Consider the following 20,567-nt stretch of genomic DNA (forward strand, 5'->3'; position numbering starts at 1 on the left):
ACAGGGCGGGGTAATATAACTAAGGGGTATCAGTGTACATTATTATACAGGGGTAATATAACTAAGGGGTATCAGGGGACATTATTATACAGGGGTAATATAACTTATATTACCCCTGTATAGTGTACCCTGATACCCCTTAGTTATATTACCCCCTGTATAATTTACCTGATACCCCTCAGTTATATTACCCCTGTATAATGTCCCCCATAACAGTGTGTGTTATCCACAGGTCCCCCATAACAATGTGTCATCCACAGATCTCCCATAACAATGTGTCATCCACAGATCCCCCAAATTATTTTAAAAACCTGCTGTTTCTCTAGATGACCTTATGTTTATGGTAGTGGTAATAGAGTCTCAATGGTCTATAAAAGCAGCTACACTATTTTTACAGACCTTTGAGACTCTATTAACACTACTATTAACTATTAACATAAGGTCATCTAGACTAGAAAAAGCAGGTTTTTAAAATTCTTATTTTTCCCATTTAGGTGTTAGAGCAATCTAATTAAAGTTATGTTTTAACACCTAAAGAGAAAGAAAAAATAAATAAAAACCTACGGTTTCTCTAGATGACCTTATGTTGATAGTAGTGTTAATAGAGTTTCAATGCTTTGTAAAAATAGTGTAGCTGCTTTTATAGACCCTTGAGACTCTATTACCACTACATTGTAAAGGGGAGGAGTTAGTAAGATAACCACGCCCATGTGGGGGCGCCAGAAATATTTCTGCACCCAGGCGCCTGTGACCCTAGGATCGGCCCTGGTTAGACAAACTCCTAAATGCGTTTGGTATTACAGATGGAATAACAAAGATCCAGGACCCATAGATTACTCATCTATTGCCAGAATACTGTTTCCATTGAGGAAAAGTTGGTGCGCTCCAAGGACATTACAAATACCACTCAACTACAGCTGACTGGCGCGAGTGTATTTGCATTGCACCACCGAGAACAGCGATACCACATGAGACGCTGACACGAGCGGCCACGGCGGATAGTGGTGCCTGCCATACATGGAGGTGTGGAGGAAAGATAAGCCTCACTGTTACCTCACTAGTGCCACGTGGGACGCAGGTGGATTTACCCTATGCCACCAACAGTGAGCACATCATACGGGTCATTATTAAATACCTGTTACTTTACCAAATACCTGCTGCCTTACTGCTACCACGTGGGACGCAGGGTCGGGTTACATTGTACCACCAACGGTGAGTACAATATATGGATCAGCATTAAGTTCTTATTATCAAGGAAGGATTAATTATGTAGCATTTTTGACTGAATACACTAACAAATACTAACTCAATGCATTGAGATATTTTATCTTCATCTTCCTTTTCATATGCGGTCAGAGTGTACTACCTCCTATTTACTGGAAAAGCATTTATGTCATATCTGAACTTATGGTATTGGATATAATATTTGCTACTTACATTAATTGTATCCATTCTTCTTTGTCTGTCAAACATATAGTATATTAATCGACTATAGTGTTGATCGAGCACTAAAGTGCTCGTTAGCTCTACCGAGCACAATGGAAGTCAATGGGAGAACCCCAGGCATCCCCTGCTCTGAAGAAGAGATGGTGTCTGGTTCACAAAAATAGGTTAGAAATTGATGGACACCCCATCAAAATGGTTTGGAAACAGCATTAAGAGGATGGCTGGATGCGTCTTGGACTCCTATTATCTACAACATACAATTGACAACCACACAAAGGCTATATGAACAGCGCCATCTATTGGTTTCATAGTTTGACAAGACTATTACTCTTGTCATAAGACTATGAAACCAATAGATGGCGCTGTTCATGAGTAGTGTAGATCGCAAATTTTCCATGCAAATGGGTTTTTAGCTTAAAAACAAGGCAGATTCTGCTCATTTACATGTCTTTCCCATATGCCCATGTTTATGCAAATAGTTTTTACATGACAAAACTGTATAGAAAGATTATTGAATATTATGTTAGGGCAAGCAGAAAACTTTTTGTCTCCCTAATGATATTGATCTAGGTGCGAAGGTCCACCCAAGCCATCCAACAGATCTGAAGTAACTTTGAGGCTTACTGGCTCTCAGTCAGATGAGAGCTGGTTTGGAATGTCTCATAGTGCACAAGGCTGCCATTGTAAGGTATGCTGACTAAGCCTGTTATCTGTCTCATGGATAGATTGACGGCTTGCATATACAGTGGGATGTGAAAGTTTGGGCAACCTTGTTAATCGTCATGATTTTCCTGTATAAATCGTTGGTTGTTACGATAAAAAATGTCAGTTAAATATATCATATAGGAGACACACACAGTGATATTTGAGAAGTGAAATTAAGTTTATTAGATTTACAGAAAGTGTGCTATAATTGTTTAAACAAAATTAGGCAGGTGCATAAATTTGGGCACTGTTGTCATTTTATTGATTCCAAAACCTTTAAAACTAATTATTGGAACTAAAATTGGCTTGGTAAGCTCAGTGACCCCTGACCTACATACACAGGTGAATCCAATTAGGAGAAAGAGTATTTAAGGGGGTCAATTGTAAGTTTCCCTCCTCTTTTAATTTTCTCTGAAGAGTAGCAACATGGGGGTCTCAAAACAACTCTCAAATGACCTGAAGACAAAGATTGTTCACCATCATGGTTTAGGGGAAGGATACAGAAAGCTGTCTCAGAGATTTCAGCTGTCTGTTTCCACAGTTAGGAACATATTGAGGAAATGGAAGACCACAGGCTCAGTTCAAGTTAAGGCTCGAAGTGGCAGACCAAGAAAAATCTCGGATAGACAGAAGCGACGAATGGTGAGAAGAGTCAGAGTCAACCCACAGACCAGCACCAAAGACCTACAACATCATCTTGCTGCAGATGGAGTCACTGTGCATCGTTCAACCATTCGGCGCACTTTACACAAGGAGATGCTGTATGCGAGAGTGATGCAGAGGAAGCCTTTTCTCCGCCCACAGCACAAAAAGTGCCGCTTGAGGTGGGCTAAAGCACATTTGGACAAGCCAGCTTCATTTTGGAATAAGGTGCTGTGGACTGATTAAACTAAAATTGAGTTATTTGGCCATAACAAGGGGCGTTATGCATGGAGGAAAAAGAACACAGCATTCCAAGAAAAACACCTGCTACCTACAGTAAAATATGGTGGTGGTTCCATCATACTGTGGGGCTGTGGGGCCAGTGCAGGGACTGGGAATCTTGTCAAAGTTGAGGGACGCATGGATTCCACTCAGTATCAGCAGATTCTGGAGACCAATGTCCAGGAATCAGTGACAAAGCTGAAGCTGCGCCGGGGCTGGATCTTTCAACAAGACAACGACCCTAAGCACTGCTCAAAATCCACTGAGGCATTTATGCTGAGGAACAAGTACAACGTTCTGGAATGGCCATCTCAGTCCCTAGACCTGAATATAATTGAAAATCTGTGGTGTGACTTAAAGAGAGCTGTCCATGCTCGGAAGCCATCAAACCTGAATGAACTAAAGATGTTTTGTAAAGAGGAATGGTCCAAAATACCTTCAACCGGAATCCAGACTCTCATTGGAACCTACAGGAAGCGTTTAGAGGCTGTAATTTCTGCAAAAGGAGGATCTACTAAATATTGATTTCATTTCTTTTTTGTGGTGCCCAAATTTATGCACCTGCCTAATTTTGTTTAAACAATTATAGCACACTTTCTGTAAATCCAATAAACTTCATTTCACTTCTCAAATATCACTGTGTGTCTCCTATATGATATATTTAACTGACATTTTTTATTGTAACAACCAACGATTTATACAGGAAAATCATGACGATTAACAAGGTTGCCCAAACTTTCGCATCCCACTGTACCTGGATTTTGGCATATAGCCTTTGTGTGGTTGTCTATTGTATGTTATAGATAATAGGAGTCCAAGACGCAACCAGCTATCCTCTTAATGCTGTTTCCAAACCATTTTGATGGGGTTTCCATCAATTTCTAACTTTTTTTTGTGAACCAGACACCCTCTCTTCTTCAGAGCAGGAGGTGCCTGGTTTGATGCTCAGGTCTCCCATTGACTTTCATTGTATCAAATTGTACTTGAGCACCCGCAGTATTCGGCTGAGCACTCGGATGTGCTGAGCGGCCAAGCATGCTCGCGCAACACTAATCGACTATACTCCATTGAGATCTTCCAGTTATATCTCTTATTTTTCATATGTGTATAATTTATATGTGTAAAATCATAGTGAACTAGTGGTATTAAACAATACCCCTTTTTTTTCCCATATTAGTTATATGGTTGACAGACATTGTGATTTCATCAATTATACCATAGATGCAACGCAATATTAACGCGGTCCAACTTAAATTTTTTATTTATATATTTTTTATATCTTCATTTTTTTGGTTTGATATTTTAGCTTATATGTCTTTGTAGATGTATCAATAAATATGTATATGTTTGACATGACCTAATATACATGTGGTTATTGCTCATGAATGGTTCCAAGTGAAGAGTGCATGTCTATAAAAGTATATATGGTGATGGTTAATTAATAAGTATTTTATGAGGTATCACTTAAAAACAGAGAATTCAAATTTAGAAAATAGTGAGTATTTATTTATTTTTACCCTGATTAACTCCTGAAAAACCTCAATTGTAGCCTTAGATGCCGCGATCGGTATTGAACGTGGCATCTAAGGGGTTTAATGATGGGGGCGGCGCGATCACCGTTCCCCGTCAATTCATCAGGAATCAAATGTCTTTGTGTAATTCGGCAAAACCGCAGAATCAAATATTTCATAACTTTGCTTATCTCTACTTTATAATGTATTACCATACTCCTGTCTTTCTAGCACATTATCCTCTGTTACTAAGGCACATGTTGCAGTAAGGGTAGCACTAATGTGCCCTTAACAGCAGAGTTAGTGAACTTACAGTCCTGGTTTCCTTTCTGGGTCCCAGGGCTGACTGCAGAAATCTTAACTAGCCCCCGATTAGATCACTAGGACCCAATCAGAGGGAGAATCCCGTTTGATCATGCTGTCGTCACAGACTGCGGCAATAAAAGGGTTAACAGTTGGGACTGGAGCTACCTCCAAAAGGCTGCTCTAAGAACCAGCGCTGTTAGTTACAGTTCATTCAGTAGGTGCTCCTTAAGAGGTTAAAAGTCACAAATTTTGTCACAATCTAGGACTTACAACAAGTTTTGGACTTTTTTATGTGAGAAAAACTGTTACAGCGATAATAAATATCCCCATTAGGCGTCTTTCACACAAGTGATATGGATTGTGTCAGGATCTGTTCTGGAAAAAACTTATAGTTTTGCACCCAAGTTCAATCAGTTTTTTTCTGCTATTCAGCGTTTTTGTTTTTTTCCATCCAGATTGAATCCAGATTGTATGCGTTATTCACGCACGTAAAGAAAAACTGAAGCATAACAATCTATTGTACATCTCCCAGCAACCATCAGTGAAAAACGCATTGCATCTGTTTTTCATGCAAGCCCTATTCACTTCTATGGAGCTAGAGCTACATGAAAAACACACACTATAGAACACACTGCCATTTTTGGTGAATGCAAAGATGATGCATGAAAAATGTGCACAGACCCCCTGAAATGAATGGGTCAGGATTCAGTGCAGATGCTATGCTATACTTTGCAACACGCACTGCAAGCGAACAGAAAACTTGCTCATGTGAAAGTTTAGTGTTCAAAGGTAGACACTTACTTTACCTATTTCCCCAGCAACTGGCTGATTGCAGTAGAAACTACAGCTCTCAATATTAATTTCCACCTTATAGGATAAAATGTCCTAAATATCTTATTTTATTGAATGCGACGAATCTCATGTACTCCAAAGTGCATGATTTTATTTTCATATCTACACCACCTCCCCAGCAAGTGATATGTGTACGTAACTTGAGTATCAAGAATTTTGCAAATGCTATCTACTACTTTGCAGCTATACATAGCACATAACAGATCGAGGCGTGATCTGAGGTCAGATAATTCTGTGCTTCATTGCTGAGTTGTATTCCACCATACAATATCATTTTAAGATCACTCAAATTTGAAACAAACAATTTATCTTCAAAAGTGTATGAACACCACAAAGTCATACAAATCAGTTTATGCACGGAATTGCAGACTTGCCATGATGATTGGACTTCATAGTCCGGCGGCAGAAAATGCTGAACCTAATCACATAATGTCTAATTTACCATTGTGGGTGCGATTTATCATTTAGCATGTGATCTGCTAGCATAAACTACAGTAATGTGACACTGGCACTCAGTTCACCATATGAGGACAGTGAATACAGTCTGTGCCTTACCTTACCTTGCAGGGCCATCGTGCCAACATTAGCACCCGGGCTGCACCTCACCTTCTACCCACACAACCTGCAAGTATAAAATATTCCCACACTGCCAAGTATGGCATTTTCCCTCCACCACTGTGTGATGCCTGCTTGCCACTGCTTTTGCATTGCCACTGTGTTCCTCACAGGCAGTCTCCCGTATAGCAGATTGGATACCTCTTCCGCGTTTGGCTGCAGATCTTCCACTGCATCTACCCTGCTGTCTCACAAGCCACGCTGCCACCCTGACCCCCTGATGATGACAATGCCCCCTCTTTACCCAGCTCCCACGTGCGATCATCATCTACATGTCGTAATAGAAGTCTATGGCCTGTATAATTGATCCGTCCCGTTTCCGTTATGCAGGAGAGGACTCCCCTGCATAACGGAAACAGGACGGATCCATTTTGCAGCCCATAGACATTATGACGGAATGCCTCTAAAGGCATTCCGTTATGCATTCCGTCATAGAATTGCGTTATGTTCCGTGGTAACGGAATCCATAACGCAATTTACCTTTTACCACCAAACGAAGCGTGAACGAATAACAAAATATGAAATTCGCTAATCTCTAGTAATGTCCTTGAGCCTAATTCTTACATTTAAGGAAGTAGAACTTTTTTTGTTTACTTGTTTATTCTAGTAGCTTTATAATGTCGGAGTAGGTAAATTTTCAGGTACAAAGAAATTAAGTCGGCCGACGCATAGACATAGACACAATGCGATATCTATGGAGATCTGAAAGACCCCTCCCAAATATCTTTATTAATATAGAAAAAGATATTAATGGCAAATAGCTCACTCCAAATCTGGAATGGGTGCTCTAGTCTCAGCTGATTAAGGCCTCTTTCACACTACCGTTTTTTTTTTTCGTTTTGCGGGCTGTTTTTTGCATTCCATATACGGTCCGTATACGGAACCATTCATTTCAATGGTTCCGCAAAAAAAACTGAATGTGTTCCGTATGCATTCTGTTTCCGTATTTTCGTTTTTCCGTTCCGTTGAAAGATAGAACATGTCCTATATTTGGCCGCAAATCACGTTCCGTGTCTCCATTCAAGTCAATGGGTCCGCAAAAAAAAACGGAACACATACGGAAATGCATCAGTATGTCTTCCGTATCCGTTCCGTTTATTTCTGAACCATCTATTGAAAATGTTATGCCCAGCCCAATTTTTTCTATGTAATTACTGCATATGCCATACGGAAAAACGGAACGGAAACGGAACGGAAACAAAAAAACGGAACAACGGATCCGTGAAAAACGGACCGCAAAACACTGAAAAAGCCATACGGTCGTGTGTAATAGGCCTAACTCTATCAAACAAAGTATTCACAATGTGGTTTGAGACTGGCACTCCCACGTGTGAGTAATGGCAATTATATCTGAAATATTCACGATATTTATTATATAACACAAGATAAAAACTGATCATAAAATATACTAAAAACTTATATAATAGCTGCAGCAGATATCCTTAGTGAATGAATAATGAAAATATAAGAATTGTATAATAAAAATGAAAATAAAAAGAGTCCAATGATAATATCAAAAAATTGTAAAAATCCCTAAATAGAGGGTAAAAAATAAGCTGATCTGACTGTGGGCAGCATCTTGTAGATCTAGGGGAGCAGAACAGATTGATCATTTTGTGGGAAAAGAGCTCATAAATTTTTGAAATCTCTCTTCATTCTAGATTCAGGAGTCCAGTGGGCGGTCCTGCTCAATGACTGACAACTATCTCTGCATGTACATTCAGACATGGAAGGCTTTGATTCATGCAGTATGGCCATGTACTGGGCCTCTAAACCCCAAATGAGCAGGTATTTAAAGGGGTTGTACAGGATTAGAAAGAGATGCCTGATGTCTTCCAAAAACAGCATCACGCCTATTCACAGTTCAGTCTCATTCATTTCAATAAGGGCTCATTTATACGAATGAACGGCCGTCACGCAATACATAGCATCGGCCGTGTGAACTGCATGCTGCGGATGCAGACCTATTGACTTGAATGGGTCTGCGATCTGCAAAATATGACAAAAGACAAGACATGTCCTATCTTCTGCGAAGCAGAGGCACGGATCGGAAGCCCAGGGAAACCATCAGAAGCCCTTCCATGGGCTGTCAGGACCATGCCTCCACACTGCAAAAGTTAGGACATGTTCTATGTTTTGAGGATCGCTGATCCATTCAAGTCAACCAGGGCACGCCGACCATACAGTCCCGTAAAGCTGAGTAGTAATACCAGACACAACCTATGTATGAATAAGTGTGGCAAAGCCATGTTTAGATACTGCTTCACAACCCTTTTAGGTGATTAAATACCATGTTAAACTCAATATTTTCATCGAAGATTATGCATCAATATTCTCAGCTTCTGTGTATCATGCTTCCCTCAGTAAAAATACTATATTTGACGTCACAGGTTCACCTTAAAAGTTTGCACTTTCTCCAAATACATATTCTTTGAATTGAGTGCAAAACAGAAGTGTCAAAGAGAAACATAGGGTAAGGAGAAAATGTATTCTCCACAACTACTGTAACTGCTTTAGACCTCTTTCATTATTTATGGTTATATCTTTATACCTTTCACAACTGGGGCACATCCTGGTACTGGTGGTTCTGGGTGGTCCTGATGGTGGTACGGGGTGCTTTTGATGGTGATAAATATTTGAGGTGCTAGGCAGGGTCCCTTGGCAATTGATGATAGTATGGTGGTGTATTGTATCGATGCAGGCAATAATGACACCTGGTTAACAGCAGAATGGTTCTTCACTGAAAAATTAAGGGCAGTAGTCACAGTTCTTGGCATGTATGGACTGGCTGTTTCTACATAATGTGCAATTTCCACAGTTTTTACAGGGTACACAGCTGCAAAGGTAGTTAATGGGCCATGTACTTGCATCAGTGGGGCGGTGACAGGTTTTCCCGCCAAGAGCAGGTTGGTACCGACATTTGGACCCATAATGTAAGTCACCGCAGCAGTGGCACAGCAAAAATGTTGAATTAATCCCATGTGTGCTGATCAGCAGCAATTTATGTAGTACCATAGTTCATTCACTAAGGCCTCTTACACACGGGCGAGTATTCCGCGTGGATGCCATGCGTGAGTTGAACGCATTGTACCCGCACTGAATACCGACCCATTCATTTCTATGGGGCTGTTCACATAAGCGGTGATTTTCACGCATCACTTGTGCGTTGCGTGAAAATCGCAGCATGCTCTATATTCTGCGTTTTTCACGTAACGCAGGCCCCATAGAAGTGAATGGGGTTGCGTGAAAAGCACAAGCATCCGCAAGCAAGTGCGGATGCGGTGCGATTTTCACGCACGGTTGCTAGGAGAGGATCGGGATGGAGACCCGATCATTATTATTTTCCCTTATAACATGGTTATAAGGGAAAATAATAGCATTCTGAATACAGAATGCATAGTAAAATAGCGCTGGAGGGGTTAAAAAAATAATAATAATAATTTAACTCACCTTAATCCACTTGATCGAGGAGGCCGGCATCTCCTTCTGTCTCCTTTGCTGAACAGGACCTGTGGTGAGCATTCATTACAGGAAAATGACCTGTGGTGATGTCACTCCGGTCATCACATGATCCATCACATGATCTTTTACCATGGTGATGGATCATGTGATGACCGGAGTGACGTCACCACAGGTCATTTTCCTGTAATGAATGCTCCTCTTTACCCCCCCCCCCCCCCCCCCCCCCCCCCCCCCGGTATAGATGTACCACTGCATATGGGGTTGAGCACTTCCTGGTTTTTAATACCACGCCAATCTGTAGTTTGTAAAATCAGGCCAGAGGTAAACCATATTAACTTATGGCATGTCCAGCAGTAGTTAATTCAAAGTGCAGTTTCAGTCACCAGGTAATAAGATATGGTAGATGGCTAGGTGCCAGTTGAATGGCACTTGCAGGGACTTGTGGATATAGGTGTCCATGGAATGATACAGCCGTGTTGTTTGATTGGCCTGGAAAAGGTCTAGGTGATGACTGTCTGAGCCGTAGTCCCTCATCTGCAGCAGGATCCATTTTTGCTTCAGTTTTAATGACCACTCTGCTGTCTAGGCAAACTGAAGTTCTTTTTAAACAGTGTTCTTCACTCTGGCACTCTTCCTGGAGTGATGGTCTTACATGAGAACTGGTTATGGTCTTTTTGAGTATGAGCTCTGGCATGTGCTTCCTATCTCCTCTCTGTCTAGACTCAAACCCCCCCTTCTGGCATAAAGGAGGGCCAGCCCAGCAGAAAACAAAACATTACATTAACAATACATAACACAATTGCAGATACCCGCAGGTCTGGGGTACTACACATTGTCTTACTGGAAGACCCTTATGTCCCAGGGAAGACAATTAGCATGTATGAGTGTATGTGAGCTGCAAGATTGGATTCATAGCCAAAATGGTTGAGAGTGTCTTCCACATGGATGAGTGAGCCAAGAGAATACCACAAAAACATTTCCCAGACCATAATGCCACCTCTACCAGCTTGTGTTCTTCCAGGAATGGTTGCAGAGTGTTTGTTCTCTGATGTTTCTCGTCTGACATGCAAATGTCCATCTGTTCAATGAAGCAGAAAACGTGCCTCATCGGAAAAAGCCACCTTTTGCCAATCAGTGGAGGTCCAATTTCCATACGGTCATGAAAATTGAAGCCTTTTCTGCTGATGAAACTTTGTTATCAGAGTTGCATATTGTTTTTGTTACATAATGTTATTTAATGCCTTAATGTTAATGCCTTAAAGTGTAGCTGAGGATTAAAAAAAAAATATATATGCATATCTATGCTTCTTTGCACAATCATAACTGTGAAGGAGCAGGACTTTTTTGGGCTTCCCTAATGTCTTTTTCATCCTAATCAGTCCCCTCTTCAGCTGCACATCTAGATACATTTCTCTCATTGGGTGTTTCCTTTATATGGAATCTGCCAGTACTGTACTGCTGTGATGTCCTTTCCCTTACTTCCCACTATGTTTATTTTCAGCTCCAGAGCTCACAGAACAGATAAGAAGGGGGAGATCACACTCGCAAAAAGGCAGAAAGTCTTCTGTGTGTCTGTTACTTAGGAGGATCTTGCCTGACAACATGCAGTAGACTGCAAAATAGGAGGAAGTGAGGCCCCTAGTTGCCATGACGTTACAGCTTCTTTTTCCGGTGGATGCAGGCATATTTTTAAATGAAGTGATTTAGAAATTTGTTATTTACACTACTTTCAATTAAATTAAATGAAATTGTGTGAAAACACAGTGACTATTTTAGGCTACTTTCACACTCGCGTTTGGTGCGGATCCGTCATGGATCTGCACAGACAGATCCGTTCAGATAATACAACCGCCTGCATCCGTTCAGAACGGATCCATTTGTATTATCTTTAACATAGCCAAGACGGATCCATCTTGAACACCACTGAAAGTCAATGGAGGACGGATCCGTTTTCTATTGTGCCAGATTGTGTCATAGAAAACTGATCCGTCCCCATTGACTTACATTGTGTGCCAGGACGGATCCGTTTGGCTCAGTTTCGTCAGACGGACACCATAACGCCTGCCAGCAGCGTTTCGGTGTCCGTCTCCAAAGCAGAATGGAGACGGACCGGAAGCAAACTGATGCATTCTGAGCGGATCCTTTTCCATTCAGAATGCATTAGGGCAAAACTGATCCGTTGTGGACCGCTTGCGAGAGCCCTGAACGGATCTCAAACGGAAAGCCAAAACGCCAGTGTGAAAGTAGCTTAAAGGGCATCTGTCAGCAGATTTGTACCTACACTGTATGAATCTGGCTGATCAGTTACCTGTGAACTTGGCAGCTGAAGTTGGTTCCATATTTGCCCACATTGCTGAGAAAAATAATGTTTTAATATATGCAAAAGAGTCTACAGGAGCAACAGGGGCGTTGCCATTACACCTAGAGGCTCTGCTCTCTCTGCAACTGCCGCGCCCTCGGCACTTTGATTGACAGACAGGGGCAGGTGTTATGATGTTTTCACTGCCTAACCCTGTCAAAGTGCAGAGGGCGTGGCAGGTGCAGAGAAAGTGGAGTCTCTAGGAGTAACAGCAAAGCCTCCTTTCTTGGCGTGTGGGTGGAAACCCATGGAAACATAGGAAGAATATGCAAGCTCCAGGCAGATGTTGCCCTTGGTGAGGTTGGAACCATGGACCCCAGCGCTGCAAGGCACCAGCACAAACTTCTGAACCACCATCTAGTCATTGCACCCAGTGCATCTGTTCATTAATTAAGTCTTTTCTTAAAGGCTATGTACACATTTAGGTGCAATTTTTTTCATGATTGCATTCTACTCACTTTGGGCTAAAAAATATTTTTTTCAATTGGTCTTTATTAAAAAATATTCAGCCATTCTGTCACAAACTATTTTTCTAAATGTGTGAGTTGTATTTTCACTTTCATTTTGTGCTGGTCATCTAATAATAATTATAACAATAATAATAATAATCTCTAAGCTACTAAAAGCTCATAAACACTTATTTAAGCCACATTCTTATCAGTAAGATAAGAATTGAGCTGTGTTGAGTGTTAAGGAGGTCAGAGAGCAGAGATAAGGAGCTGTCAGCTGAGCTGCCTGCCATTTTGATCAAGAAGACCAACTGCAAAAAATATTTTTAGCTTAAAATGAGCACAATGCTAATATTTTTGGCTTACAAATACTAATGAAAGATATTTTCCAAGTACTGAACGTGTGAAAGTGGCCTAAAGGTATGTTCACATGTGCAGGACTGTCCCAAGTATCTGAATGAGGCTCTTTCTGCACCATGTGCATGGATTTTTAGAGACCTCCTTCAGACATATGAAACAGTCATATAAATTTATGTAACAAATCCACCATATATGAAAAATAGGGGCACATTTATTATTTAAGACAGAATTTGAGACAGGTCTAATTTGGAACAGGTGGCCTATTTTGAGTGAGATTTATCAAAAGTTGCACGTTATTGATAAATTTGTTGCAAATACCATATAGATGTGAGACCTTTCCTATAAAAAGCATCCAAATTAGTCCATATAAATTCTACACAGACATGGTGCATTATGGAGCTGATCCACAGCATGTGGCCAAACTCTTAGCTGAGTTTCTTGCTGCAAAAATTGGAAGCCAAGAAAACTGTGCCGCGACATCAAATTCAAACACTACAGCTATGGTGGGGAACTGAACAGGGTTGCACGCGAGGAGTTGCTTGGGTAAGGAGGGGGGGGGCAGTCACATAATTTGCTGTGGGGCCCATCACGGCGTCCAAAAAACGCCCGTATTATTAAAATATAACAATATTTATCTCATATAGCGAATGGCGTAAGGGAATAAAAAATCAAAATGTCCAATTCACCATTTTTTCATGGCTTCACTTACCCCCCATAAAATCAATAAAATGTGATCAAAAAGTACACACTCCAAAATGGTATCAATAAAAACTACAGATCGTCCTGCAAAAATGAGCTCGGTAGACTTAACTATTAAAAAGTTATGGGCGTTGCTGGATTCCGGCAAGCAGATCCGGCAATCTGTATGCAAACGGATACCATTTGTAGACGGATGCAGATCCGTCTCACAAATGCATTGCAATACCGGATCCGTCTCTTGTCATTCGGAAAAACGGATCTGGTATTTATCTTTCTCTAATTTTTAAAGCTCTGTGCATGCGCAGACCGCAAAACCAGAACCGTTTTTTTCAGAACACTTGGGGCCAGATCCAGCATTAATGCATTTCAATGTAAAATAATGCCAGATCCGGCATTCCAGCAAATGTTCCGGAATTTTGGACGGAGAAAATACTGCAGCATGCTGCGGTATTTTCTCCGTCCAAAAACCGTACAGTGACTGAACTGCAGACATCCTGAGCGGATTGCTCCATTCAGAATGCATTAGCATAACACTGATCAGTTTTTTCCAGTATTGAGCCCCTAGAACGGAACTCAATACCAGAAAAGTTTAACGCAAGTGTTAAAGTACCCTTAGCCTCATATGTTGGATGGCTTGGGTGGACCTGCGCACCTATATCATTATCATTAGGGTGACAAAAAGTTTTCTGATTGTCCTAGCATAATATTCAATAACCTTTCTATACAGTTTTGTCATGTAAACTCATTTGTATAAACATGGCCATATGGGAAAGACATGCAAATGAGCAGAATCTGCCTTGTTTTTTAGTTGAAAACCATTTGCATTTGCGATAAAAATTCACAATTACAATACTCGCGATCTACACTACTCATGAACAGCGCCATCTATTGGATTCATAGTCATGTCATAAGACCATGAAACCAAATAACATATAAAGCATCATCAATCCTTACATAAAGACGCACTACCTTGAGACTACACGACAATAAATCCACATGAACTCCGAAATTAGTTACACCTCCAGGAATACCTATAATAAAAAGAAAACTTTAAACCACATCACCTGTATAGAAGGGGGGAGGGTTAGGTGGGGAAGGGAAATGTTTAGGGAAAGGATTATTGCACTGTTTATATGTGTTTTATCTTTGTTTTTACTGCACATATCTGTAAAAAAAAAGTTATATGACCTGTAATTTGATCCAATATGTACCTTTGAATGTAAATGTGCAAATTATCAAAACCTAATAAAATGTATTTTTAAAAAAGACTATGAAACCAATAGATGGCGCTGCTCATGAGTCATGAACAGCGCCATCTATTGGATTCATAGTCTTGTCATAAGACTATGAAACCAATAGATGGTGCTGTTCATGAGTCATGACAGTTATGAAGCAACTCTTAGGGTAGGGTACTTAGGGTACTTAGGCTTAGGGTAATTTCACATTAGTGGCAAGGGACTCCAGCAGGCTGTTCCAGTGGGTGAACAGCCTATCGGATCCGTCCTGCCACTATTTCACGTGTGCCCCCGAACTGCCGCTCCGTCCCTATTGACTATAGCGGGGGCGGACTAAAAGTACTGCATGTAGTACTTTTAGTCCGACTGCCTCTCACCGTGCTGCCGCTGGAACTCTGCCCCCGCCCCCATCATAGTCAATGGGGACGGAGCGGCAGTCCGGGGGAACATGTGAACTAGCGGCAGGACGGATCTGACAGGCTTTTCACCCGCCACTAGTGTGAAACTAGCCTAACTGGCTCTCAGTCAGATGAGAGCTGGTTTTGAATGTCTCATAGTTCACAAGGCTGCCATTGTAAGGTATGCTGACTATATCTGACACTTGCTGGAATGCCGTATCTGACATTATTTTACATTGAAATGCATTAATGCCGGATCTGGCCCCAAGTGTTCTGAAAAAACGGTTCTGGTTTTGCATGTGCAGACCTTTAAAAATTTGAAAAAGATAAATACCGGATCCGTTTTTCCGGATGACAACCGGAGAGACGGATCCGGTATTGCAATGCATTTGTGAGACGGATCCGCATACAGATTGCCGGATCCGGCAGGCAGTTCCGGCGATGGAACTGTTTGCCGGAATCCAGCAACGCAAGTGTGAAAGTACCCTAACAGACTCTCAGTCATATGAGAGCTGGTTTTGAATGTCTCATAGTGCACAAGGCTGTCATGGTAAGGTGTGCTGACTGTATCTGTCTCGTGGATAGATTGTTGGCTTGCACATACCCGACTTTTGGCACATAGCCTTTGTGTGGTTATCTATTGTATGACATAGGTAATGGGAGTCCAAGATACATCCAGACATCCTTTCCATGCTGTTTTCACACCATTTCGGTGGTGATTCCATCAATTTCTAACCTTTTTCTGTGAACCAGACACCCTCTTTTATTCAGAGAAGGGGGTGCCTGGTTTAATGATTTTCATTATTTTCAATTGTGCTCGAGCATACACAGTATTCAGCTGAACACTGCAATATGCTCGAGCTGAACTGCTGTCAAGTTATAAACTGCTTGTTTCCATGGTTACGACCACCCTGCAATCCATTAGAGGTAGTCGTGCTTGCACACTAAAAATACTGGACTATACCTACTCTCATGGTCCAAGCCACCAAAGAGGCCTGTGCTTTTCCCTATATTGTGCACGCACAACCACCATTGCTGGATTACAGGGTGGTCGTAACCATGGAAAGAAGCAACATATAATGTGATGAAAAAATGAATCTAGTACATAAAGGAAGCAATATGGACAATCACAAGACATTAGTGAGTGCCTTGTATTAACTTTCTCTACATGATAAATGTCATTTCCTGAAGTGTGACAACCCTTTTAAGAAGCAGGAGCCGAGCCCGAAGCTACATTATACAGCCCCGATACAATCCAGCAGTTTAACACCTTATATGCTGCGGTCAGTACTGACCACAGCATCTAAGTGGTTACAGAAAGGGAAGTGGCTTTGTCTCTCACAATGCAATCACAGGGCGGCAAGGAGTTGCCAAGACAGTTTAGGGCCCAAGAATCGGCCTCAGGCCTGCCATGTATCAATTTCTATTCGGTCTTCCCTTTTGGCAGGGAAAAATAGGCATTATGTAAGTTCTTAAAGTAACTGACACAATACACTGCAAATGCAGAATAATTTCAATTGAATGGGTCCACGATCTGCAATGTACATGCGGAGGCATGGCACTCCATAGTGTTTCCGCAGCTTCCACACCGTTCCTCCGCTCCACACCACTCCGTATCTTGCTGATTGCTGACCCATTCAAGTATTTGCGGGCCGCACAAAATGGCACCAATGAAAATTGCAACTTTTCCCACAAAAAGCAAACCCTCATACAATGAGAATGACTATGTGAAAAAAAGATTTGACTATGTGAAAAAAAAATAAAAATTTGTGCAAAGGTAGGGAAAGAAAATAAAAGAACTATGTAAGGAGGTATTGTGGACCATAGAGGCTTCCGTAGCTTCGAGTGTGAGGGTTACTTACACATGGAAATACTGGTGACATTGCAGTGTATTAGTTATTATATATATCCAGCCTACATTGGGTGCGCAAATATCTTCCATACACTGCGGTGTCATAACTTGCTAACTAGTCAGCGCGGGTTCTATTCTTGTTATATAACTATATAATTGTTAAAAACAACAAACAAACAAAACCCAAAAAACAAGGGTCGAATTGCTCTGCTGTTTTCACGATGTCCCTCCCCCTAAAAAAATGTAAAAATGATGCAATACATTAGATGTACCTCAAAATAGTGCCATTTAAAAATAGGAAAAACAGGTCCTCATACAACTGTCGACGTAAAATGTAAAAAGCTATGGCTTTTGAAATGCAAAGATTAAAAAAAATTGAAAAACAAACATGTCTATAATCCAAAATAGGGTTAATTTCACATCAACTTTTACAGGGTCAATGAGTTTTCAAAAAATGTTTGATATGTTGTGGCGACATCAAAAGTTTTGATCGATGGGGGTCTGAGGGATGAAGCCAGGCTACAAAAAGGGTAGGGAAGCATTCACATATTACGCTCTCTGGTTGCAGAGGATATGCGAGCACTTCTCTCTCTTCATTCTAGGGATCTGTGGTGGTCTGTGACATATCAAAAGTTTTTGGAAAACTCATTGACCCTTTAAATAACATGTACAAAAATGCAATAGTAACAATGATTATGAAACATCACATGTGGTGGAAGTAACCTTTTGCAAATACATTTGAAAGCTTTCAGTCCTGTTTTGCACAATCTCTAGAGCTGAAAATAAGCATACGGTTTAAGTTGGGACTTATAGTCCCACAATCGCTAAACTGCTACAGGTTGTAAATTGCCCTCTGCTATATAGCATGACAAAACAACAGCTGCTAGACAGCACATGTGCTTACCAGGCTCAGGGTGTCATCTTTGCTGGAATGGTAATATCATATGCTCTGGGCTTTGCTTTCCTTCTTCTTCACCTTATCATCGGCTATCATGGTATAAGCCTAAACGTTTCAAGTTATCAACACATTAAAGGGACATTTGCTTCTTCTACACTAAAAATGTTAAGTATTCAGGACTGAGAAGGATGCAATGAAGAACACATAAGTGACTGAAACTTTAATGGACAAGAGGAGGAGAGGCAGAAGCAGGAACTGGGAGGTACAAAACACTCTCACTTCATAAGAAAATGGAAATTTAAAGTGAAGCTACTTTGTATAAAACTATGATGATCTAAATTCATTATTTTTAACCCTTAGGCCCCTTTCACACAGGTGAGAATTCCGCGTGGGTGCAATTCGTGAGGTGAACACATTGCACCCGCACTGAATCCGTCCCCCTTCACTTCAATGGGGCTGTGTACATGAGCGGTGATTTTCATGCATCACTTGTGCGTTGCGTGAAAATCGCAGCATGCTCTATATTCTGAGTTTTTCACGTAACGCAGGCCCCATAGAAGTGAATGGGGTTGCGTGAAAAGCACAAGCATCCGCAAGCAAGTGCGGATGAGGTGTGATTTTCACGCATGGTTGCCAGGAGACGATGGTGATGGACCATGTGATGGACCATGTGATGAGCGCAGTGACGTCATTAAAGGTCCTTTAGCCAGGTCCTGAAGAAAGTAGAAAGAAGAGGAGATCCGCTATGCGACCAAGTGGATGGGGTGAGTTAAATTAGTTTATTATTATTAGCCCCTCAATGGACATTTTACTAAGCATTCTGTATTAAGATAGCCAGATAGTGTTAGGTGCCTGCAAAAAAAGGCCTGAATTTGAATTCAATACATTGGGCCAAATAATTTTTTTATTATTGTGGTGAACGGTAACAATGAGGAAAATATCTAGTAAGGGACGCGGGCGCGTACATGGTCGGGGTGGTGTTAGTTGACCCTCTGGTGCTGGGAGAGGACGTGGCCATTCTGCCACAGCCACACGTCCTAGTGAACCAACTACCTCAGGTCCCAGTAGCCGCCAGAATTTACAGCGATATTTGGTGGGGTCCAATGAGTTCTAAGGATGGTAAGGCCTGAGCAGGTACAGGCATTAGTGAATTCGGTGGCCGACAGTGGATCCAGCAAATTCACATTATCTCCCACCCACTCTTCTGCAGAAAGCGCACAGATGGCGCCTGAAAACCAAGCCCATCAGTCTGTCACATCACCCCCATGCATATCAGGGAAACTGTCTGAGCCTCAAGTTATGCAGAAGTCTCTTATGCTGTTTGAAGACTGCTGGCAGGGTTTCCCAAGGGCATCCACCTAGCCCTTCCCCAGCGGTGGAAGACATAGAATGCACTGACGCACAACCACTTATGTTTCCTGATGATGAGGACATGGGAATACCACCTCAGCACGTCTATGATGATGATGAAACACAGGTGCCAACTGCTGCGTCTTTCTGCAGTGTGCAGACTGAACAGGAGGTCAGGGAGGAAGACTGGGTGGAAGACGATGCAGGGGACGATGAGGTCATAGACCCCACATGGAATGAAGGTCGTGCCACTGACTTTCAGAGTTCAGAGGAAGAGGCAGTAGTGAGACCGAGCCAACAGCGTAGCAAAAGAGGGAGCAAGGGGCAAAAGCAGAACACCCACCGCCAAGAGAGTTCGCCTGCTACTGGCCACCGCCACCTGGGACCGAGCACCCCAAAGGCAGCTTCAAGGAGTTCCCTGGCGTGGCAGTTCTTCAAACAATGTGCTGATGACAAGACCCGAGTGGTTTGCACGCTGTGCCATCAGAGCCTGAAGCGAGGCATTAACGTTCTGAACCTTAGCACAACCTGCATGACCAGGCATCTGCATGCAAAGCATGAACTGCAGTGGAGTAAACACCTTAAAAACAAGGAACTCACTCAGGCTCCCCCTGCTACCTCTTCTGCTGCTGTCTCGGGCTCTTCCTTCACCTCGGGAGGAGCGTTGGCACCTGCCGCCCAGCAAACAGAGGATGTACCACCAACACCACCACCTCCGTCACCAAGCATCTCCACCATGTCACACGGCAGCGTTCAGCTCTCCATCTCACAAACATTTGAGAGAAAGCGTAAATTCCCACCTAGCCACCCTCGATCCCTGGCCCTGAATGCCAGCATTTCTAAACTACTGGCCTATGAAATGCTGTCATTCAGGCTGGTGGACACAGACAGCTTCAAACAGCTCATGTCGCTTGCTTTCCCACAGTATGTTGTTCCCAGCTATCACTACTTCTCCAGGAGAGCCGTGCCTTCCCTGCACAACCAAGTATCCGATAAAATCAAGTGTGCACTGCGCAACGCAATCTGTGGCAAGGTCCACCTAACCACAGATATGTCCCTAACTGCACACTGGGTAAATGTAGTGGCGGCTGGGCCCCAGGCGGAGAGTTCTTTGGCGCATGTCCTTCCGCCGCCAAGGATCGCAGG

General features: G+C 42.1%; 1 protein-coding gene across 3 annotated transcripts in view; it reads right to left on the bottom strand.

Moving 5' to 3' along the window:
- LOC120997659 (beta-galactoside alpha-2,6-sialyltransferase 1-like) overlaps positions 1–18,290 on the bottom strand; it is a 199,685-nt gene extending 181,395 nt beyond the window's left edge. For 2 of the 3 annotated variants that reach the window (XM_040427851.1, XM_040427853.1), the window contains exon 1: positions 18,078–18,290. The gene's annotated coding sequence lies outside the window, so the exon portion shown is untranslated. Of the gene's footprint in view, positions 1–8,910; positions 9,100–18,077 lie in introns of all 3 variants that reach the window. The other variant, XM_040427852.1, reaches the window with a different exon arrangement.
- Between the last annotated feature and the right edge of the window lie 2,277 nt (positions 18,291–20,567).

Source organism: Bufo bufo, chromosome 4 (genome assembly GCF_905171765.1).
Source record: "Bufo bufo chromosome 4, aBufBuf1.1, whole genome shotgun sequence".
Lineage (NCBI taxonomy): Eukaryota > Metazoa > Chordata > Amphibia > Anura > Bufonidae > Bufo > Bufo bufo.